The sequence below is a fragment of the Ornithorhynchus anatinus genome, chromosome X1 (genome assembly GCF_004115215.2).
Source record: "Ornithorhynchus anatinus isolate Pmale09 chromosome X1, mOrnAna1.pri.v4, whole genome shotgun sequence".
Classification (NCBI taxonomy): domain Eukaryota; kingdom Metazoa; phylum Chordata; class Mammalia; order Monotremata; family Ornithorhynchidae; genus Ornithorhynchus; species Ornithorhynchus anatinus.
Window position 1 is genome coordinate 96,588,183 of NC_041749.1, and position 24,838 is coordinate 96,613,020.

The window sequence follows — 24,838 nt, forward strand, 5'->3', positions numbered from 1 at the left end:
AACACCAAAAGTCAGCTGCTTCCCACGAAAGCATTTATCACCACTATTATCAAAGATCTGCTGCTGCTATAACTGAGTTAACTATCTTGAAAGATGTGCTTCTCAATGACAGAAGTGCTACGGTTCACTGCTGCTTCATTCTTGATCAGCCAATGGCACAAATTTTGAGGCCCAACTGCACATTTGAGTGAAAGTATCATTTTGCATTTACTTTACCTATTTATTCAAATTAATGTCTGCCCCCCCCCCACCTAGACTGTAAGTTCATTAAGGGCAGGGAACGTGTCTGCTAATTCTGTTGTACTGTCCTCTCCCGAGCGCTTACTACAGTGTTCTGCCCACAGTAAGTGCTCGATAAAGACCATTGATTAATTCATATTTAAAAAAATAATTATCTAGGAGTCCACATGGGCTGAACATTTAGAAGGGGGTCAAACAAATTTCCATTCATGTTCATTTTTCCCTATTCTATATTTTATTTTCAAAACAAGAGCAACCCAGTCACAGGGTAATATACAACCCCATGGGTCATCCTAAACCCAATTTATACCTGAATATCACTGATTGAGCAAACCAGGCATAGCTAAAGACTCAAGGAACACACCAGTCTCCATGGGGGGCAGGGGAAGGGGGGTCTCTTGTAGAAATACACTCAGAAAAGATTAGCCTAAAAGCTCCCTGGACCAGCCTTGATGTTTCTAAAGATTTTCCACATTAATTAAGCATTGGTGACTTGGCAAATATTTGCTGCAATTACTATGGTTATCCTGAAAGGAAATAAAGAGCAGTCAAGTCGACATACAAGGGCATCTAGAAAAAAAAATGAACTGGACTTCCAGCCAACAGTCATCTGGAAAGTTTCTGTTAGAATGAAAAACAATCTCTTTGAGAGGAAATAGTAGAAAGCATGCAGGCCTCTCCTTCACTACAGAGAACCCTGCATGAACACCCCATTTTCTATCCATTTAGTCCCTGGAAAAGGCTTCTGGCTTCTTTGTACCACTGAAGACCAGCTTAGAGGAAAACCACTTGCACCTATCTGCTGAGAGCTGGAAAACTCAATTCTCAAAACCTCTGAGCCTCTGGGATTTTCAAGTGACCAAATTCCTTGAACATCAGATGTCTCCTGCAGATTGCAGCTAATCTTCACTCGGGGACTTTCACCTCTTCCATAAATTAACACACTAGAGGATGCTAAACACTTCAAAATATATACCCACAAAAGGTCAACATTTCCATTAGTAATAAGCAATATTTTGTACAGTATTTGTTAAGCACTGACTATGTGCCAGGCACTGTTCTAAGCGCTGAGGTAGACCCAAGCCAATCAGGTTGCACAGTTCACAATCCAAGTCCCACTTGGGGTTCACAGTCTTGCGGGCAGGGACCGTGTCTACCAACTCTGTTAATATTGTACCTTCCCAAGTGGCTAGTATAGTACTCTGCACACAGTAAGTGCTCAACAAATATGATTGAGTGATGAGGTAACTGAGGCCCAGAGAAGTGCAGTGACTTGCCCTAGGTCACACAGCAGATAAGTAGTGGAACTGGAATCAGATCCCAGGTCCCTCTGACTCCCAGGCCTGTGCTCTACCCACTAGGCCACGCTGCTTTTCGTGTATTGTATTTCAGAGGAAGGAGTTCTCTTGATAAAGGCTCTAGACATAATGAAATCCCCCAGAAGAAAAAAAAAAAATCTAAAAAACTGACCAAACCTTCCTGTCTACTGCCAACAGTAGATTCTATTGACAATTCATCACACAAACACTATACACATTCTATCCCTCATTAAGCTGTGTGCTTCTCAAGAGCAGACTCAATCTTTCACTTCTTTTAGAAGTTCCCAAGTGCCTAATACAGTGTTGTGCCCCACTAGGTGATCAAATCCTGCTGATGCTAAAAAACTGAGGCATTCTTGAATTTCAAGTGAATCAAATTTACAGGTATGTGGTGTCAAATCTGCAATCAACTGCATAGCTATTCTGTTTATTAATAATGATGATGGTATTTGTTAAGCACTTACTATGTGCCAAGCACTGTTCTAAGCACTGGGGTAGATACAAGGTAATCAGGTTGCCCCACGCGGAGCTCACAGTCTTAGTTCCCATTTTACAGATGAGGTAACTGAGGCACAGAGAAGTTAAGTGACTTGTCCAAAGTCACACAGCTAAGTGGCAGAGCTGGGATTCAAACCCATGACCTCTGACTCCCAAGCCCGTGCTCTTTCCACAGTTAACACAAGGCTCCTCTGCTCTTGTAGGTCCTGAAGAGCCCTGGGGATTCCTTGGTGAGCAGAGAAGAAGAAAAAGAAGCATCCAAACTTCAAAATAAAATCACACTAGGCTTTAAGTACTACTACTACTTTTTATACGACTCTAGGGAACTCTTCCCTAGTTAGCTGAAAGTGGGGAAAGGACAAGGACAGTGAAAGCTTGCTATCACATTCTAAAGAATTAGGTTGAAAATTCTGGAGGAAAAAAATAGTTTGAAAAGGTTTTCTTTGCTTTTTTTTTTTTTTTAAGTATTACTATTTGGTAATCAGAAAGCCCATCAGCGGAGAGCTACCCAAAGTGAATCGAGATAAATACTAAAAAGTAAATCATTTTCAACATGGTTCCTCACATTGCTAACACGTTTTTCTGTGCCGTAAAAAACACCTACAATATTTGAACTGAAACATTCAACTTTCGGAAACCTTTTCCCCATTGTTCATTTGTTTAGGGCTTCCTTGGCCTGTATTCTAGTCTTCTAGGCTCAGACTCCCAGTCTTAGAATGGATTTTGTAAACCGCATAAGAAAAAAACAAAACCTAGTCTGAAAAAATCCTGGGAATTAAAAAAGGTTGGCACCTTGGTCACATAGATTAATACAATCATTGTTCTAGGGTACTTGACTACACAATACCTGGGTGGCTGACCCAAACAGCAAAAAAAAAAAAAAAACCTGAGGAGAACTTTCTGTTCTCCCTGGAATGTCAGTGTAGGTCCTTCTTATTATGCCTCTCATAGAAACCTTTACAGCAACAGCTGGATACCGAGTCTCTACTTTCACTGAAAAATGTGCTCATTTCATTCTATAGAGCTAAGAATGGGTTTTCACAGAAACACTGAACCACTTATAGCAATTTTTCTAAGGAACATACTGCATTAATTGTATTAAATTCATTTTCCAAAAAAAAAATCCACCTTTTCCTCCCCCACAGAATTCAGATTCAAAAGTTAGCAATCCCTGAAACTACAGCTAACTCTGAAATATACTTATATTAACCCAAAGATGGTGTATCAGCAGGGTGAGGAGGAAAAAAGCAGCATTTGATGCCTATTTCTTGATCTTGAGTTTGGGAAGACGATGTGAACTTCTTAGGGCTAAAATATTATTAGTTTATTTTTGATGAAACCACGTGACTGTTGATCAGTTTGACTTGCAGCAACCAGACCCCCATAAATGCCCTAACCTAAAATAGGCAATTCTAATCATCACTGTCCAGAGCTGAATGGTCCCTGCTAGTCTGGCACCCCAATGCTCCATTTATTTCATTCTAACCATGTTCTCAGTGTGTTTTACTGCTCAATTAACTTGCAATTGGCAATTTTATATGCACCACCACTGAAGGAGAGGAAACATTTCACTGAGTGCTTTTCGGTCTCTTTTACCTTTCATAACAATTAAGCTACCTAAGGTTAGGTTTCTAAACTGTGCCTAATTGCTTGGATACGACAGCAGAAAACAATTAAGGTGAAAGTTTGTGAGCAAGCCTAATTTCTACTTCAGGGCACTGGTATTTGCTACCAAAAAGACTGGCAAGGAGAAACCATAGCTGCAGCAAAAAGCATGGCCTCATGGCTATGGCACTAGTGGCATGAAGAAAATGGCTTCTTTTAAAACCAGGTTCTCAGACATTTATAGGAACTTTGGGTTCATTACATTTTTCCACACAGTCATTCAATGGCATTTACTGAGCACTTACTAAGTGAGCTGCTCACACTCTAAAGAGAGAGAAAGGCAAAAAGAGGTAAATAAAATTTGGCTTCTTGGTGAGACAGTAAAATAAGGAAAATCATATTTTACGTCAGTTTTCCCGTTTTTCATTTCCTACCACAAAACTCAAAAATGAACAGCTTCATTTGGGGATTTGAAGCCTGTCGTGTTGGAGGGTGGGTAGGATTTATTTTAACATTTCTTTCAGAGCCGAGCCCATATTCAGCAAAATGTGCCTGAAGATGTTTGGAATGCTTGATTTCAACCTTTCATGCAAGCCAACAATCCTTCACTCTCCAGTTTCCTCAAGACATACAGCCAGTCCTGCACCCCTCTGACAGAGGGAAGGGACAGAACGGGGGGACCTCCTCAGGCTCAAGAGGCCTCTCTGATTATACTGTACCCACTCCAGTGGCTTAGAGATACTTGACACTCAGTACGCACAATTATCATTATTATTCTTTTCCCCCTGCCCTCTCTCCCTTTTCAACCCCTTCCCCCTCCCTTTGTGACCTAACCCATCAACTGAAATCTCAGCTGACTTTTTTTAAACCTCTAAATGTTTTGGAATACAAATATATCCCAAAGAATCTACCAAGGAGAAGCCGGGATGGGCACGGAAAAATGTAGGGACTATCCTACCTAAATCAGCCCTTCTGGTCACATTACTCTAATTCACCTTTACTTGAACCAATTCCATTTGGTCATTTGATTACTGTTCTATATATGCAATTATACAGGCAGTGTAAAACTTGAAAGCCAACAAACTACTAAGTCATGGATTATGGAACTATTTGCCTACCATCTTAACTGACAATTATTTTGGAGTAGTTTGGAGATTCTAATAAATCTAACTATAACACCAGTGCTTCCTGTGACTATAGGGAGCTTGAATACTCCAAGCCCACACTGTGAGACCAGTTAATTACATGATGAGAAGGATTTGCTTGAACATCTAATTGCTAAGACAGTTAAGAATATTTATAATAATAATAATAATGTTGGTATTTGTTAAGCGCTTACTATGTGCAGAGCACCGTTCTAAGCGCTGGGGTAGACACAGGGGAATCAGGTTGTCCCACGTGGGGCTCACAGTCTTCATCCCCATTTTACAGATGAGGTAACTGAGGCACAGAGAAGTGAAGTGACTTGCCCACAGTCACACAGCTGACAAGTGGCAGAGCCGGAATTTGAACCCATGACCTCTGACTCCCAAGCCCGGGCTCTTTCCACTGAGCCATGCTGCTTCTCTATTTATACTTACATACTATCATCAATGAATTTGTTCAGCATTTACTCCGTGTCAAGCACTGTTCTGAGCACTATAGTAGATACAAGTTTATCAGGTTGGACATAGTTCCTGTCCCACATGGGGTTCAGTCTAAGTAGAAGCTGGAACAGGTATTGAATCCTCATTTTACAGCTGAGGAAACTGAGGTACAGAGAATTTAAGTGACTTGTCCAAGGTCACACAGCAAACAATTGGTAGAGTCAGGATTAGAACCCAGGTCTTCTGACTCCCAGGCCCATGCTCCTTCACTAAGCCATGCTACTTCCTTCTCTGCATAAGTATAGTAGAAGTATATATACTCATATTAATTAATAGTATAACATCTTATCTCAAAAATTTGGCTCCTAAAGACAAAAGGAAAAAAGTTTCATCATAATATTACCTTTATTTCTAGTGAGTTCCTTTCAGACCCTAAATGTTATTGTCCAATTGAATATTTTTAAAAACCTACAATCCCAGTGCTAAATATTGGTGTCAGGTTTTCAACATCCAATCAATTAGTGACTAATGAGACTTTTCTCTTTGTTTTACCTCAACTTGTATAGACGACTCTATCATCCAACATTCTAGGACACAAATCACTTGCCAAGCTAAGCTAGAGCTGATCTTCCAGCTCCAAGATCTATTTTGAGGTCATTAGAAAATATGTGGGGTTTTTTTGTTTTGTTTTTTTTAAAAAAAAAAAGACCAAAAATCTCCTTACCTTTAGAGTTAGGTACCAATTAAAATCAGTTATCCATCACATTCATGCATTTTTAATAAGCCGTAGGGAGAACTAAGTCTCCAATTCTGCCAGAAATGTAGATTAACACACTTTGCTGCCTATAATATTCATGACCAAATGGAGTGAGACCCTTTGCCTTAAAGGCAAGATCGGGAAGCTGTGTGATGATGAGGGCAGAGCAAGACAAACCATAACATTTTATGAGGAAAAGCCAAAAAAAATACGCCAGAAAACAAAAATTTGCCAGAGGAGGATCAATTTACTGACATTTAACCAAAGAAGAATTTCCTTAAAAAAGAAATAAATTAAAATTATTTAACCCAGGCAAATATGATTATAAAATAGGAAAACAGCCAGTGCGGTTCTAAACCCTTTACAATTGGATATTTTTTAGAAAAAACTATCTCTCTGCTCAACCAGTTTACTCTTCTTATATTACAGCACTGAATGTTCCTGGTTTAAGTTTCAGAACTTCCTTTAAGCAAAGAAAGATACTTTAAGATACAATCTTTAGTTGTGAAATGAGTATTAGCAACAAAACATATGTGAATGTACACTTTTGAGCTGTGCCAAGAAATGTTAAATTAATTATGGCTTTGCAACACACACACACACACACCAATGTTTGATAGTTAGTGATGGTTTCCAAGAAGCTCCACAGATTAGCAAGGTGTTTTTCGAATGCGGGTATGTGTCCCTGCCCATCAACACCATTTTAAGTAAGGAAGCAGGCTGACTTCACTGCCAATTGTTTGTGGTCCCATCAAAATCATCCAGGATTGGCAATGGTTATAATGATAAAGCACTTCAGCCTCTCCACACCACAGTAATTGCAGATTTGTAGCAATACTAGAGTGAAAAGCAGTGAGTTGCCTAACCCTAAGAGGAGAAAAAGAAAGTGAGGGGAAGAAGGAGTGGGGTGATGAGTGAGGTTTTAAGCCGAGGAAGGTTTGGTTTGGGGTTTTTTTTGGGGGGGGGGACATCTTGACGATGGGAAAAAAAAGGGTAAAAAAGGCAAGGTAGGCGGTCTGCAATGCCTTTTGTTCCACTCAAGTGGTCCATGTCCTAAAAATGTCTGAGAAACACTGACCTAAAGGAATACTCTAAAAGCTTCTAGTTAATTAATGTGATGGCTTGCTCTAAAAGTTTGGTGAAATTCAGAGTCCCTTCATTTCATGCAATCACCTTTTTATTCTGATTACCTCCCTCAGAGCAAGAGAAACTTTTGTCTGCTTTCTGTTTTTACTTGGTCCATAATGATTTGAAAAGTTTTAATTTTCTGTACACTGCTGGCCATTTTGGTGTGGCTATAAAATGGAATAACTGCTAAGTAATTCAGCTCACTTTTTAAGGACAATTTTTACACCACCCCAAGAAAATCGGCTCCGTTTTATTATGTATATGCCCACTTAATGAAGCTTGAAATATTCACATATTAAAATAGATTTAGATAGAAAATATGAAGTGAATCTCTTATTAAAACAACATAGAGTTATAGCCTCTTCCAGATACACTACCTTCAACTACAATGCACTGCTTAGCAAAGCCTCCAAAACCTAATCAAATAAGTTTTCCGCAGCCCTCAAGAGCCACAGTAAATCTTCTAAGAGGTCCTGGAAGCAACAATAAAAGACCAATCTGGGTTAATACTTTCCTATGGGAAAAAAAAAGAGTTAAAAGAGGAAAAAAAACCTCGCCTGGCTAAAGCCATACTAATACTTAACACTTGCATAGTGTTTAAAGTTTTCAAAACCCTTCACTAATGCTGCCATGACATCTGTCAAGGCTGACTGGAGACAGATATTTTTATATGCACTCTCCAGAAGAGGAAATGGACACACAGATGTTATGGTTTGTCTCCGCCCAGGGAACAAGTCAATGACTACACTCTGAACTCATTTCTCTCATATCTTTAAGGCAACGGTATCTCTTTGTTCCAGATTTTGCCACATTCTCTGAATTTTACTCCCGTTCCCTTTTATTATTAACTTTGAATAATTCCCATACATTAGGTACTCAAGAGGTCCTGTGATATTAATAAGAGTATGAATTTGGGGTTTGAAAAATTCAGGGGGTAATTTGGGGATTTTACTTTTTGTTTCCATTTTAGATAAAAAATCTAGTTGAATTTTTTTTTAATCGTACATTTTTTAGATTTCTTTTTTAAATGGTTCCCCTGTCCAGGAAATCCCTGCAAAAGAAGGCAAGGGAGGGTACCGCACCAATGCCACTTACCCAAAGTAGGAGATGCTGGTAGGGCTGAAGTGGTAGTGCCAGGAGCTGATTGGCACTGGGACTCTCCCAGCCTGGAGCCTCAGTAGGGGTACTGAGTGGAAAGCCATGCACTTTGCATCCAAGCAACGGCACAGCAGGTCTGCCTCTGTTCCCCTGGCTCCCCCACCTTCCCAAGGGGGAGGGTTTGCTCCTATTGGTTCATTCTTTAAGGTGGGAGGAGAATTGGAGCAAGAGGGATGGAGGAGGGGGCAAGTGTCTCAGAATGGCAGGATTGAGGGGGAGGAGATTCAGAGACACAAAATCTGGGGTTTTATGGAGGGTGGGGAGGTCTAGTCCAAATTTTTCAGGGGTTAGGAATTGCGGTGAATCCCCCCCAAAATACCCTAATAATAAACCCAAATTCTAGTAGGTGAAATAGCATTTAATTCTTTCTTCATAGTTGGATGTCGCCATCTCCCAGCTTGCAAGATGTTATGCAGGTGAATAACTTTTCGACTGAATAATTGACGCTTTTATACATATGACATCTATAAGTCCCTGTCATCCCATGCAAATAGAAACTTCACCACATGGCACCAGACACCCCTAAGTAACTGTCCCTGGAAGCTATTTTGAACTACAGGGAAGGAACTGGCGCTATAATGCCATGACTCTGCTCATTCGCAGTCCTACCCCTAAAATCCACCCCCATCAGTTGGTTCTAGAGGCCCTGGGCCATTACGTAAACCCAAGTAGAGCCCTCCATGGGTTGAGGTTTTCCAACCCTAGCAAAGTTCTAATCCTCACCAAGTCTTAGTATAGACACAACACCAAAATTGGGCTCAGAACCTTGATCTAAATGGAGTCATTATACGTGCAGGGTGTTTTTGAACACGTCCAATCATCACACCCGTGACAACCAACCACTCACGAGCAAATGCTCCATGAATGTAGAACTGTGTCCCACATGTCTTCTGCAAACCCCTTCCCTGATCTACCTTAACACTCAAGGAGAGGGACTGAAGGCACATGGAAATGTGAACCTGACCTAATCTGGCCCATGAGCTCAGGATCCATGAGGCCACGCAGGGCTCTAAACATGGGCCCGGGTCAGTAAGGGCACCCGAAGCCTGGGCACATGAACTCCAAAGACGATAGTAGTCACCTGCCACCAACTCACTTCTGACCTGGTGTTAGTCACACAGCTTCAGCCTACCATTCTGTCTCTCCAAACGTAAAACAAGGATCGTACTCTTTTCAAATGATTCCTTATCTGATAACTGTCGTGAACCATAATGAGAAAGCTGGTAAATGCTTGCAGACCAGTTACAACTGCTGAAGAATAAAATATCTCCAGAGAAACGGTAACCACAAACACAGTCAACCTGAAATAAATTCTCTTCATCCTTCTTACCACACTAGGCCTGCAAGGCCATGTCTACATCAGAAAGCCTTAAAAGCCAAACATCTAAAATGGAGTTGGAGCATCTTATTTTAGTTAACCACATGAGGAATGTTTTGGCACGGCAAACTATGCCAATCCCAAATTTAGGTCTGGGAAATAGAAACCGGGTCAGAAACACAAAATAGTAATTAAATCACACAACAACGAACTTTGGCTGAGATGCCCTGTATTTCTTAACAAAACTAATAGCGAATAAAATGGAATATTTACCTAGTGCAGGTAAACCTTAAAATGTCTGTCCAAGTATGGTTTGAAATAGAAATTTAATTCCAGCATACATTTAAATTTAATTTATCCAATGCCTATTCAATGTTGAGTTTTTAAAACCCTTCCCCTAAGCCAACTTAAAAAAAAAACACCTAAAAAACAAAACAAAAAAATGGCTTTGTAGGAGCCAGCCGGACCATGAGACCATTTTACAGCTGGGCTAAAAGATAGAGATTTTTAATACTCTCTTCAAACAACAACAGATACTTTGTTAACTAGTTTCTACTTTTTTACCCTAATCTTCACAGATTTCCTCGCTTAATATGGGCACAAACTTCACTACCCACTCGCAAGTTTTCTCTGCTTTTCTATTAAGCTACAGCTCTTTTAAGGGAACATCAACATCCAGAATTGCTCGTCAAACCAAACAGCTGTTCTATGAGTTTCAACAGAGGTCAGAGGAACTCAACTGGGGTTAACTATTGTTGATGTCACATTTACATCATGTTGACAAGAGAAACAACACTTCAGATACACAATTCTGAATATGAAGAACTTTCCTGATCACTAAATAAAAGGTAGTTGCAGAGTACTGCAAACTTTGACAATGTTTCTTCATCTACATCACATTGGAGTCATGTAAAAGTCAGTTTTTATTTCTAAACGGGAAAGTTTTATGGGCAGTGGACAACAAAATGAGAAGCAGTGTGGTTTGGTGCAAAAGGCGTTGACGGCGGCGATCTAATCCCGGATCTGCCACTTGTCTGCTGGTGTGACCTTGGGCAAGTCACTTAACTTCTCCCTGCCTCAGTTATCTCATCAGCAAAACAGGGATTAAGACTGTGAGCCCTTTGTAGGATAGGGACTGTTTCCAACCCAAGAACCTTGTATTTAACCCAGCATTTATTTAAGTACATAGTAACTGCTTAACAAATACCTTTTTTCAAAAAATGATGTGAGGGTTAGGAGATACACCTTGAATGAAAATTTTTCACTCTTACATGGAGTAGTGCCTATTATTTCAGAGAGGAATGGTTTTGCTTTTCTACTATTATACATTTTTGCTCTGATAGTATGCACTTCTGTTCTCCTGTCAGTTTCTTTTCACCTCGACTAGCTGTTATCCACAAATGCAAAGCACAGCCTAATAACCAAAGTTACACAAAGCTAGCTCTAGCTTAGCTTTTCTACCCGAAGGGTATACACAAAAACGTCATAAAGAGCCCATAATATTTCCTCCTAATGACATCCTGAGCTATTCCATTACTATTAACCCAGTCCACCTCTCCATTAATACTGATAAATGATCTAGCAGTAACAATATCTACATATTCCCCACCCTACTATGACTCCTGACGATTTTATCAACAGGAAACAAACCCCCACACCTCTATAATGAAGTGTCTGATTTTTTTTTTTAATTAAAAAGTCCTAAGATTGTAGCCCAGGGAACAACTAAATATTTAGACTGTTAATGTTAGGTTCCAAGACCCTCAGAAACACACACCCACTGTTGCCCAGTTTTTGACCATTTAAGAAGAAAAACATTCCCAGCCAAGCCTGCAGCAGCGTGAGCATGTGTACACAATACGAACCTCCCCAAACTGCAGTATTATGAGACGAAGAATGTAAAAAGCTGGCCAGCTTGTGTTTACAGCAGAAACTCAAGCCCTAACTCCCATCACACATAAGACTCTGAATCAGCACCAACATCTTCGAATTTCTTGGCATTTGGGTGGCTTCGAGCCAGGTTCTGAGCGCTACTTTTACATTTCTGGATTTTTTTCTCCCCCTTTTTGAAGTATTTTAAACTGTCTCAGTTAACTAAGGGTAAATTCACCTCTTCAAGCCAACTGGCTCTGAAAAACATTCTGCAACACACCTAAAGTGATTGTTTTTAAGATAGCTCTTGTCATGTCATTTACTTCGGTTTGGCAGATAAAAAGCCTGAAAGAGCTTTCGGGAGGGAGAGCAATTTTCATTACATACGCAACCCAGCTTGAACTCGATATACCTCCCCTCTTGCCCTAGTGAATGTTGCTTTACCTTCCCTAGGCATTACAGGGCTGCAAGTCTGACTCCAGGTCAGACAGGACCTTCACCCCTCCACTGCTCTCTGGAAATGTGTAGCAGTATGGGAGCAAATCCTAAGGATCGAACCGCAAGTTACCAAAGTTCTTCTCACTCGGATCTTGCTGGGACCTCTAAAGGGGGAATGGAAAACTTTATAAATGGCATTCATTAGCCGGTACAGCTGTCAAGCTTCCGCACTTACCTATCCCAGGCTAATCACTCCGCCTCCCCCAGCACTCCCAAACTGGGGTGCTGATAACCTGAATGGCTTAATCTTCCCGGTCCAGTGGGTCAGCACCTATGTATTTTTTAAAGAAAAAAAAAGTTAGTTATTGCAGGGGACCCCCCGCCCGTGTAGTCCAATGAGAGTCCCCACTTTATTTTCGAAACCCCAATAAAAAATAAACTAACAACGTTTCGGGAACATGTAGCATGTGCAGCTGATCTGTCACTGCCTCTTCAACTAACGGGCTCCTTACCGAATTGGTTCAAACTTCAATTCTAAAGGTTAGCCACTTCCCCCTCCGCAAAAGTCTAATTGATTAGGGAAAGGCTAACTAAAAGGGGGCAAGTGTCTACAGCCTGCATCCTTAGACGCACGCTCTTTGCAACGGTAAATCTCATCCCTTACCCCACTTCTTTTTCCCCTTTTCCTTCCTTCGCCTCCATCCGATCCCTGTCTAGATACCGACCGGCTCCTTCTACTTACATACATCAGTGAGAGAGAAAGAGGGCTACGTTTTTAAAAAGAGTTTCCTTAGGAGGTTCACATATTACAGCCCCTCCGCCCCCTTTCCCCTCCCCCCGTCACCTCTACCCCAAACTATTTCCTGCTGCAGGCCAGTTCCAAACTTGGGTGCTTGCTATTTGATCCGTTATTTGCATTTCCCCCGCGGTCTCCCACCCAAACCTATCGCTTCGTCAGAGAGATCAGAAAGAAAAAAAAAAAAGCCCTAGCTAAAAAAAAAAAAAAAACAAAAACCAGAGTGAACTGACAACGAAATGCCAAGTGTGCACAGGCTACACACAAACGCACCCTAGAGTTGATTGGGCTCGGAGTAAAAACAAACAAACAACAACAAAAAAAAATTCTGCTTCTTCTGGCTCTGTCACTTTACCTTATTGCCCAAAGGCTCTCCCTGCCTGGGCGCTAGGCAGGAAGAGGGTCAACAGCCGTTTTGTAATCCCATGTCCCCGAAGAAGGGCTCGCACCTCGATTCCGTTAGGATTAGAGGCGGAACACTGCCAGCACCACCTTCTTTCTTTCTTTCTCTCTCTCTCTCTCTCTCTCTCTCTCTCTCTCTCTCTCTCTCTCTCTCTGTCTCCTTTCCACCTTTCCTTTCAAACCTCTTCCACCCCTCCTCCTCCTCTCCTTTCTTCCCCTCCTGATCCTGGTCTTCGTCCTCCTCCTCCTCCCTCCCCAGTTAGTTTCAAGAGACAGCTCAGCAGCACATCCACATGGTTACTGCACTTTAACGGTGCCTCTCCCGGCCTTATATAAATCGGGTAGCTCCCTGGGCAATGTAGTCCAAGCTGGGGATTCGCGGCCAACCAGCGCCCGGGGGCAGGACTACAAAACCCAAAATCCATCGCGACTGGGTCTCGGCTTCCAAATAGATTCGTTGCGCCGTGGGAAAAGCGTTACCGGGGGGATCAGACCCCCCCAAGACCCCTCTCTTGGGTTTCGTGGCGGGACCGGAACGGTTTCTGGAATCGTCATTGGCCGGCCTGGCCAAGAGCGTGAGCTTCGAAGGCAGATTTGCCTCGGAGCTAAGGGGCTGCAAATTGCCTTCTGCCAATGTCCCTCTTTGGAGTGCATTGTTCGTTGCACCCATTTAGCAGAGGTTGCCGCACAAGGATTCCTGCTTGGGAAATTGTTTTGTTGTTGTTTTTTTTTTTATGAGCTGTCAGCTCTCATTTGAGCTTCTCGCATCAGCCAAGAATTTCAAAAATTCAAGACATTAAAAAAAACAAACCTCCAGTACTGTGGCAGAGGATTAAGGCACAAGGTTGTATTTAAAATCTCCAAGCCTCTGCCCGGAACGCTCATTAGAGTTTAAAGAAGAAAAAGTCTGTAGCAACCGTCTACACAACAAGGGAATAACAGAAACCCCGCCACCCCTCCCGCTTCGTCTTCGTCTTAAAAACCCTTTCTCAACCCGAACTTCCTAAGCCTCCCCACGCAGCAGGAGACGAGGACATGTTATTACCCCCTGTTGACAAATAAAGGAGCGGTGTTGTGACTTGTCAGCCAGAGGATTAGCAGGCAGACCCCTCAGGTCTTAACGCCGGGGCTGGAACCAGAAAAGCTGACCCTTCTACCCTTGATAAATTGGTGTTAGACGAGCAGACCATAACAGAAAAATAAGGAACTTTGAGAGAGCTACAGCGGCAGTGTAATCCAGCAACCAAAAGTGACAGTCCTGAGCCCCCCACTTCGGGGGGTAAAACGGGAGTGACTCGTTCTCCCTCACAAACTGCGAGAGATGGCTGTTTCAGCACCGCATTTTTGGCGACTGTGATGCAAAGTGGGCCACACAGAGGGAAGAACGGCTCTTGGGTTAGCTGTCCCTAAGACCCCAGCCTCGAGGAGGCCACATGGGAAGGGGAGATCCCTCTCCTAGGCTGCTCTCTGAGAGGTGGAAGAAAGGAAAGGCAGTCGCAAAGGTGGCAGAAACAGCAGTATATTGTTGTTGACCTTCTTCTCGCCAAATCCGACAGCCTCTACTCCATCCTAATCCTCCTGGACCTCTTGGCCGTCTTTGACACTGCACATCACCCCCTTCTCCTTGAACCTCTATCCAACCTTGGATTCACGGACACTCTCCTCTTTTGGCTCCCCTCCTAGCTCTCTGACCACTCGTCCGTTTCTTTTACTGGCTCCTCCTCTGCCTCCCACCCTCTGACAGTAGGGGTCTCTCAAGGCTCAGTTCCAAGTCTCCTTCTATTCTCCATCTTCACCCACTCCCTTGGAGAACTCATTCACTCCCATGGCTTCGATTCCCATGGCATCTCTATGTGAGTGATTCCCCAACCCACGTCTCCAGCCCTGACCTCTCTCCTTCCCTACAATCTCACATTTCCTTCTGCCTTCAAGTCATCTCTATTTGGATGGCCCACCTCAAATTAAACACTTCCAAAACAGAACTCATAGTCCCACCCAAACCCCATCCTCCCCCTGACTTTCCCAATCAGTCAATCGTATTCACTGCGTGCTTACGGTGTGCCGAACACGGTATTAAACACTTGACAACACTGTAGACAATACCACGTTCCACCCTACCTCACGAGCTCATAACATTAGCATTGTCCTCGACTCCTCTTTCTCATTCCAGTCACATATTCAATCTTTTACCAACTCCTGTCTGTTCTACCTTCACAACTTTGCTAAAATCCTCCTCACCTCTCCTTTCCTCTCCATCCAAACTGCTACCATACTGATCCAAGCACTTATCCTATCCCACCTGGACTACTACATCAACCTCCTCACTGATCTCCTGGCCTCCTGACTCTCCCCACTCCAATCCATACCGCACTCTGCTGCAAGGATCATTTATCAACAAAAACGTTCAGTGTCTTCCCACTCCTCAAGAACCTCCAGGGGTTGTCCAGCCACCTCCGCATCAAACAGAAACTCCTTACCATTGGCTTTAAAGCACTCAATCAGCTCACCCCACACTACTTCACCTCACGAATTGCCTACTAAAACCCAGGCTGCATGCTCCTCTCCTTTAGCGTCAGCACTGTATCCCGATCAAATCTATCTCACAACGGACCCCTTTCCCATGTTATCCCTCCCCTTCCATATCGGCTAGACCACCACTCTCTCCACCTTCAAAGCATTACTAAGGTCACATCTCCTCCAAGAGGCCTTCCTTGATTAAGGTCTTTTCCCTGGCTTGCTCTCCCCTCTGTATCATCTTTGCACATCCATCTGTGACTTTTGGGCATTTGATATTTGTCCCACCTCCAACCCCACAGCACTTGTCTCCCCTGATTAGACTGTAAGCCCGTCAGTGGGCAGGGACTGTCTCTATCTGTTGCCGAGTACATTCCAAGCGCTTAGTACAGTGCTCTGCACATAGTAAGCGCTCAATAAATACTATTGAATGAATGAAATCTTTAAATTATGTATTATAAATTACATATTTGTTCATATTAATGCCTGTCTACCCTGCTAATTCTGTTTTACTCTCCCAAGCACTTAGTACAGTGATCTGCACATAGTAAGTGCTGAGGAAATACCACTGAATACCATAAAATACCATTGAATACCAGTGTAGCAGTGGAGCAGAGTCAGAGCAAACCTCTGCTTCTCCTACAGCTACCAAGCCCAGCCAGGGGAGACTGAGCAGACATAGGGCCACTGGCCTGTGCTTCAGGACTCCTAATTCTACTTCAAGGTCAACTACTTTTCCTGGAGTTACACTCACAGGCTTTCATTGCCCATGTGGACTTGAAAAAAACCTGCTCGTGGCTCTAGGATGGGATTGAGGGTATTTGATAAGTCATTTCTTCTCTGTGTCGCAGTTACCCCTTAAAATATGGATGACAAAGATGATCAAACAACTTCACATTGTGAATTGTACACTTTTGAAATTGCTGGGTGGATTTAAATTTGATATTTATGGTGCGGCAGATATAAGGGAAATAGAGGGAACAGCATTAAGACTTTCTTACATCATAAGCCCCTTGGAGGGACATGAATTGGTTTTAATTCTCACTACTCTATTTTTCCCACTGCAGTGCTTTGCACACTGAAGGCACTTGATTCATATGATTACTACTACTACTATTTATCAAAGTTATTTTCATCAACCTTATCTTGAGTGTTTGACACCATTAGGGGACCTTGATTCACGCAGCTTCTAAGATAATTCGGCTGCTCTGAGACGTTCCCCATATGGTCAAGCATCTCACTGTAGCACAACCAACACTCTCTTGCTTCATTTGCACAGAAAGATAGACTCCTGCTGCATTATTTGGTTTTTCCCAAATAGGGCCTGTCTCTCTTTTCAAGGCTGGTCTGGCATCCCAGTCTTCACAAAACCTTTGCTCTAAGAGAAGAACTCCTCCCTTGACTGCTGCCCTCCAGATTGGTCGGTTCACTGCGGTGGCCTCCCAGAAGTCCACCACTACGTCGCAGTATTTGAGACCGGGCATCTCTGTGTCTCTAAATCACATTTTCTGCCCTCCTAGCTTGCAGATTCCTCATTTCAGTTCACCATACGACTGGCGCTCGAAGTATCCCACTGTCACTCATTCTCCTCACATGTTCTGCCTAGCAAAGTTGTGCCGCCGTGTGGCTTCAGTGCTCATGAGCTGACCGTATTCCTCGACTCTTTATTGGTTATCTAGTCCCGCCGTTTGATGTTGACTTTGGTTCTGAGATGACAGCGGTGAATTTGCTCAAGAAGCTGGAGGTGTCTTCTGTAATAGGTCCAGCTCCCACAGCCATCTGGACTTTCGACTTGGAGTGAAATTTAAGACCCCATTGTCACTACTCTCTGTCTGTCAGTCTGCTGAAAACCATGTTGGCCTTTTAGATTTTGTTTTCTTCCTCTTTATCTGCCCATCATTAGACAGCAGCAAAGTTCAGAAATAGCTTTAAGTTGTGTGTTGCTGATGAAAATCTTTGATTATGCAGTTTCCTGGGTGTGGGCTAGTACCTAACATCAATTTTCTTTAGACACAGTCTTCATCGACATCAATGACTGAGTGCTCACTGTGTGCAGAGCACTGCACTAAGCTCTTGTGGGAGTACAATATAACAGAGCTGGTATGGGATGCAGCGTGGCATAGTGGATAGAGCACAGACCTGGGAGTCAGACAGTCATGGGTTCTAATCCCAGCTCCACCACTTGTCTGCTCTATGACCTTGGGCAAGTCACTTCACTTCTCTGGGCCTCAGTTATCTCATCTGTAAAATGGGGATTAAAACTGTGAGCCCCAGCCTCATGTGGGACATGGACTGTATCCAACACGTTTAGCTTTTACCTACCTCATTGCTTTGATCAGTGCCTGGCACATAGTAAGCTTTAACAAATACCAATGAAAAAAAAGCATAGCAGCCCAGAATAGTTGAATCAGATTGACTCTACCACATAACCCTGCTCCACTCTGATGGTGATAGGGAAAGGGACAAAAGGGGCATCATTAATTCTGACTTGACTAAACTTACCATCGTGGAATAGCCTAAGGATCTGGGTGAGTTTCTCAGTGCAGTTCAATTCTTACTAATTCCCAGAGCCTTGGCCTATTCATGCTATCAAATAATAATAATGGTATTTATTAAATGCTTACTATGAGTCAAGCACTGTTTGAAGCACTGGGGTAGATACAAGTTAATCGGGTTGGACACAGTCCCTGTCCCACGTGGGGCTCACAGGCTAAGTAGGAGGGAGAACAGGTATTGAATCCCTATTTTACAGATGAGGAACCTGAGGTACAGAGAAGTGACTTGACTTGCCCACAGTTATACAGCAGACAGGTGGCAGAGCCAGAATTAGAATCCAGGTCTTCTGACTATCGGGGCCGGTCTCTTTCCACTAGACCATGCTACTTCTTGTTGTTGCTCTCTGCACTTTTCCTATATCTGCCCTGTTGCCAAGATCGTATCTACTGCGCTGAGTTCTGGTCTGAAGCCACATTGTGATTCAGATAATGTGAAGTTGATTATGTTATCCAGTAGCCTTCTCAGAGGGATCCTGGCTATAATCTTGCCTGCCAAGGACAAGCAGTGAGAGTCTCCAGTAGTTTCCACCATTGGCTCTCTCTCCCATTTCTTTTCCAAAAATATGATTTCAGGCACATCTTTAAAGTCTTGTTGCATCTCCTCCGTGTTTCACATGTTGAAGAAAAACTCGTACAGATGTTTGAGGATTAGGTTGCCCTCCTTGCTTGTAGATTCTGGCAACAGTGCCATCAGAGCTGTATGCTTTACCCCTTCTCATAGCTTTGACTGTGGTGGTTACTTCCTCAAAAGTCAGAGCTCAGGTTTCGCCTTCCCAGGTTGGCTAACTTTCTGTGCTCTTTGAGGACCTTCCCCTCGAAGGTGGAAGCCATGCTCAGGGGTTCAATGTAGGAGGATTCTCGCGGTCTGTGAGGGCTCCCCTGTTTGTCTGAGAGGAGGGTGGTTCCATCCATGCTCTTCGGCGTGGCCATCGACCTGTGTCTGGGGCCCTGGAGCTTCTTTAGTGCCCCACATAGTACCCTCGTGCAACTCCCGAGCTCTCTCTTTTTGCCCTGATCTGACAATGTCTACTTGATCTCCTTGATGGCAGGGACCGTGTCTACCAACCCTGTTGTATTGTACTCTCCCAAGTGCTTAGTATGGTGCGGTGCACACAGTAAGAGCTCAATAAATACCACCGATTGATTGATCTTCAGAGAGTATTTCAGACAGTCTCAATCCCTCAGTTATGTTTTCTCATCCCACTGTTGGCCCAGGTGATCCCAGGACAACCCTCAGAGCCGAAATAGGTTTAGGGCCGGGCCATCAACACCTCTGGGCAGTAGATGGCAGGCAGGAAGCATACACAATCCCACAACGATTCCTTCCTAGCTCTACTAACTAAACCTAACATGTTCTAGTCCTGATACATTGTGTGGGGGGAGGAAATAATAATAGGTGTCAACCCTCCTTCTCCTACCTGAAACCTACTTTAATGTCTTTCTCTCTGACTAGATAGTAAATTCCTTGAGGGTAGGGAACATGCCTACTGACTCTATTGTACTGTACTCTCTCAAGCATTTAGCACAGTGCTCTGCACAGACTAAGGACTCAGTAAATACCACTGATGGATTGATTAGCTACCGAAAAAGTCAAGTCATATTATGCCACGTAAAAATGAGAGGAATTCATAAATGTTTTTCAACCTGGCTTAGTGGAAAGAGCTCATACTTGGGAATCAGAGGATGTGGGTTCTAATCCCAGCTCAGCCACTTGTCTGCTGTGTGACCTTGGGCAAGTCACTTAACTTCTCTGTGCCTCAGTTACCTCAGCTGTAAAATGAGGATTGAGACTGTGAGCCCCACGTGGGACAGCCTGATTACCTTGTATCTACCCCAGCGCTTGCTTAGAACAGTGGCTGACACATAGTAAGTGCTTAACAAATACCATAATTATTATTATTATTATGATCCCGGGCCAACATAAGCAAAGAGTTACACTCATTTTTTAAAACTGTGGTTCAACTTTCTTGGTCAAAAAGCAAGTTAAGGTTCTTCTGTTGCTTACCCCACTCAAAATAATAATTAACATTGTATTTGTTAAGCACTTACTATGTGCCAGGCCCTAAAGTGCCAGGCCCTGATCTAAGCACTGGGGTGAATACAAGCAAATCAGGTTGGACCCAGTCCCTGTCTCTTGTGGGGCTCACAGTCTCAATCCCCATTTTACAGATGAGGTAACTGAGGCCCAGAGAAGCAAAGTGACTTGCCCAAGGTCACACAGCAGACAAGTGCCAGAGGTGGGATAAGAACACAAGACCTTCTGACTCCCAGGCCCGTGCTCCATCCACTACGCCATGAATGATCTGCAGAATCTTTTCAATCTTTAGAAATCTTCAAACCAAATAAAAGGAGAAGGGACTTCCAAACTATTTCAACTTTAACTACCCGTTGCCTAGCTAAGCTTTTGTTCCAGAAGTCAAGTACAGTGAAAGAACTGTGCCTAAAGGGAAAAATACCCCAGTTGCATAGTACCTCAGCTTTGTTCACTCCCCAACTAAGCCCAAGCTCTTGTGGTTTCCTATTGTAACAATGTCGAATAATAGAGAGTGGCTAAGGAAAAAAGAGAAGTCAATCATGCTATCAGCATTATTTCCTAGATTGTGAGCCCCAGGTAGGACAAGGGAGTATGTCTGATCAGATTAGCTTGTATTTACTTCAGTGCTTAATGGAGTGCTTGGCATACGGTGAATGCTTAATAGATACCATAATTACAAATGATTTCAAAACATACATACGCTTCCCCCGTGCAAAGATATGGCACCGACTGTTGGGGGAAGTCATTGCGGCATTCGGAGTCATGAAAAATGACAAGAAACCGGAACCAGATGGCTTACCTGCTAAAATCTACAAGCACGGGGGGGATGCACCGCACTTAAGCACTGTACGAACTTTTCGTCAACATACGGAAGAGTGAGGAAATGCCACAGATCTGGAAGATGCCACCATCATCGCCATCTTCAAGAAAAAAGATGGAACAGCAGATCGAGTCAACTATCGAGGCATCTCAATCAGCTTGCCCCCTCCTACCTGACCTTGCCGATTTCCTACTACAACCCAGCCCGCACACTTTGCTCCTCTGATGCCAACCTACTCACTGTACCTCGATCTCATCTATCTCGCCGCCCACCCCTCACCCACATCCCATCTCTGGTCTGGAACTCCCTCCTCCTTCATGTACAACAGAGCACCACTCTCCCCACCTTCAAAGTCCCCCTGAAATGACACCTCCTTTAAGAGATCTTCCAAGCACTCAAAAAATAAATATCATTGAAATTGATTCACTGATAGACAGATTTCTATTGTCAGCAAAATTCAAGCCAGAATGCTCCTGGATCGTCTACTGATGAATATCATCAACCGGACAGTCTCTGGATCACAATGCAGCTTCCGATCACACAGCAGACATGACCTTTAGAGTGCATCAGATTCAGAAAAGTACAGAGAAGAGCACCGAGACATCTATGTAGTTTTATTAGACCTGGCAAAAGTATCTGTCGGTAAGAGTAGACTTGGACTCTGGAAATTGCTAAGCAAATTTGGCTGTCCTGAAAAGTTCATTCAGGTTCTCAGACTACTTCTTGATGGCATGGCTGAACAGGTCAAAGCTGAGGAGGTCCGACCTTATTCATCTTCCATCACCAATGGGGTAAGGCAAGGATGTGTGTAGTGGGGCTGGGCCCGTTTAAATTATTCTAGGTGGCCATGCTCGAGGAAGCAACGAGAGACCTGAATGCAGGTATTAGACTCTACTTCCACACTGCTGAGAAACTCTTCCAACTCAACAGACTTTAAGCATCATCCAAAGTCTTAAAGACGGTTGTTCAAGAATTGCTGTATGCAGAAGACGGTGCCCTATCCATCAATCGATCAATCCATCGATGGTGTTTACTGAATGCTTACTATGTGTGGAGCACTGTTCTAAGAGCTTAGTGGCCAGACCCCCCAAAAGACGTGCAAATCATTGTAAACCGCTCCATTGACTCAACCAGACATTTTAGGCTGACAAGTCTAAAAAAATCAAGGTGCTGTATCGGCCTGCACCAGAGAAAGCCACACACAGAAAACAAAAATTTGCACTGGCAACACAAAACTAAATGCTGTCACAACATGCTGTTACCCAGGCAGCCCGCTGAAGGCCAGCCCATGTTCTGGGAGATTTTGGTGGCAATGGGGGTCTCAGGCTCCAGACCAAAGTGCAGGTCAGCCAACCTGTAGTGGTGTCCAACCTCCCCTATAGTTGTGAGACCTGGATCTCACATAAATACCGGATTCAACTCCTTGAGCAGTTCTATCACCGCCATTTATCAACCACACGCAACATCAGATGGAAAAACCGGGTCACAGACAATGAAGATTTAAAATGAACTCAATCCCCTGAGGAGAATAAACAGCTGCAGGATATTTAAACAGCTGCAGCAGGGTGAGCTAAAGTTAAAAAACCAAATTCAAAGAGGAAAAGGAAATATTTTGAGGTACAGTAAAACAAAGCTTCAGGCAGTACTGTATTCCAGGTGAAAAGTAGGAGTGAACTGCCACGGACAAACCAACATGGCGCCCAGCTACTCAGAAAGCTTCTTGTTCTAGAGCAGACGCATAAGGATTGATAAATGAAGGGTATAAAAATGAAAACAGAGCCAGGTGCTGCAGTGATCAAACATGATAGCCCAACAACAAACAACCTTTGTGTTTACTCAGTGCAGCCAGGACTCCAGGCCCTGCATTGACCTTTCCAGTCATCCATACACCCAAAGGTGAATTTCACTGTGAGCAGTGTCTTCTTCAAGTAGGAAGGACAACTGCCTACAGTTATTTTGTTGAGCATCTACTATGTGCAGAGCACTTTACTAAATGCTCTGGAAGTGCAATAGAGTGAAAATAGAGAGGTCTCTGCCCTCAAGTCTAAAGGGAGAGAGGCACAAAATAATTAACAGTTAGGAGGGAAGAAGGGTTTAAATAGTAGAATATGTAAATTGTCCTGTGTTATTAAGTGCTACGGGGGTTGGTAAGTGTTTATTTGCTGAGGTAGAGCAAAAGTCTGTTTAAAGACTTAAGTCTAATTGACTAGCTCAAAATAGACAGGGAGAAATTGGCTGTCTTTTGGAGTATCCAGACCAGGATTTGATTCACACTGTAGATTCCTCGTTTCGGTCTATCATGGTCTATGATATTTAAGCCCTTACTATGTGCCGAGCACCGCACCATACTCTGTACAATATAGCAGAGTTGGTCAGCACGTGCCCTCCCCGAACTGTGTTTTGTGCTGAATAGATACCGATACCATCGAGAATGAAGAAAAGCATTCAAATCCAAAAGCGAACAGAACGGCAAAGAATTTTGTTTTGTGTTTTCTGTGATTCTTTTTTTTTTTTAAGTTGAACGTTTTGTTTCCTAAGTAGTCGCAACGTATGAGGGGTAGGAACAAGATTGTTTCAGGATAGAAAAGGGGGGCAAAATAGTAGTAAAGACCAACTCACCAAATCATATTCAAATTTCAAAGAAAACTCATTTCTTCATTGCATAACCCTTTTTCCTCAATCCATGCATTACTTTATTAAAGTAAACTAGACTGTTCAACTTGTGTTTGAACTTCATTAACCAGTATTTGATGTTCACAAGGTGCTGGAAAATGAGAGCGGGATGGTGAGTGAGATGAGAGGTTTGCTGTGGGTAAATCTTTTTGTTGAACTTATTTTTAAAAATGGAATATCGGTACATTCTGACCCCAAAAACAGTGGAGGAAACTAGGTCTTATAATTAACTTTCTCTTCATTTTCCTTCCACTCAATTGCTTTTCAAACTAAATCACAGGGGACAAAAGTGCAATATAAAAAAAGAATGGAATCAAAGACTTTGAAAAGTGTTACAAGCACTCTCATTTTACTGCCTGGGGTACTTTCTGGCCAGAGAATCACATCTGGTAATGTTTCAGTTTAACTTAAAGATTAAAAGAAAAAATATTCCTCTGGTGTTTTAAGGGGCTGCCACACAGTAGCAAGTGTAAATTAACCTTGACTAATTGCAACCATTAAATGATGAATTTTGTTATTAGCGTCAAAATTTACTTTAGGGTAGCATAGTGTTTTCTATGAAAAGAAGCAAGCAAAAGCATCTTGTTTGGCCATCTAAATAGGGAACACACTTAAAATTCATTGGATCAACAAGGTTAACTCGTGAAATATGTTTTCTCTCGATTTTTCAATCAGTATGTAGTTGATCACTTCCTCAAATCTTTTCCTTTTGAAGGCAGCAGAGGTGACCAAAAAAATGTGCCCATAGAAGTGGTCACCTTATCCAACCAGGACCATGCAAAAATAGAGATCTGGGAATTATCTGCTCTGAATTTAGAATGCATAGATAGCTAGTTTGCTTCAGTCAGGACACGGACTTGTTTAAAGCTACCCGAGATTTAATCGACACAAGTTTTACAACTGTAAACGTCTCTTCCTATGTCACGATTAACCTGTTTTCTAGCATAACCTGATAATAAATTTGCACTAGATGAAGTTCAAGCACCAGTTTAAAAATTGAGGATCAAAAGACAGGGGAGATGGATGGAGCAGTGTGGGTGGAAGTGGGAGGAAGGGACTGAGTTTATCTACATAGCTTGAATTCACCAGATAATTGCCATTTCTACCCTTCACTTAATGTTCTG

The 24,838-nt window shown here is 42.9% G+C and overlaps 1 protein-coding gene across 9 annotated transcripts in view; it reads right to left on the reverse strand.

Annotated features, from left to right (window-relative positions):
• ITPR1 (inositol 1,4,5-trisphosphate receptor type 1) overlaps window positions 1-13,266 on the reverse strand; it is a 336,719-nt gene extending 323,453 nt beyond the window's left edge. For 8 of the 9 annotated variants that reach the window (XM_029050132.1, XM_029050131.1, XM_029050126.1 and 5 more), the window contains exons 1-2: window positions 13,071-13,266; window positions 12,155-12,250 (exon numbers count right to left, since the gene is read on the reverse strand). The gene's annotated coding sequence lies outside the window, so the exon portion shown is untranslated. Of the gene's footprint in view, window positions 1-8,228; window positions 8,304-12,154; window positions 12,251-13,070 lie in introns of those variants that run through there. The other variant, XM_029050124.2, reaches the window with a different exon arrangement.
• Between the last annotated feature and the right edge of the window lie 11,572 nt (window positions 13,267-24,838).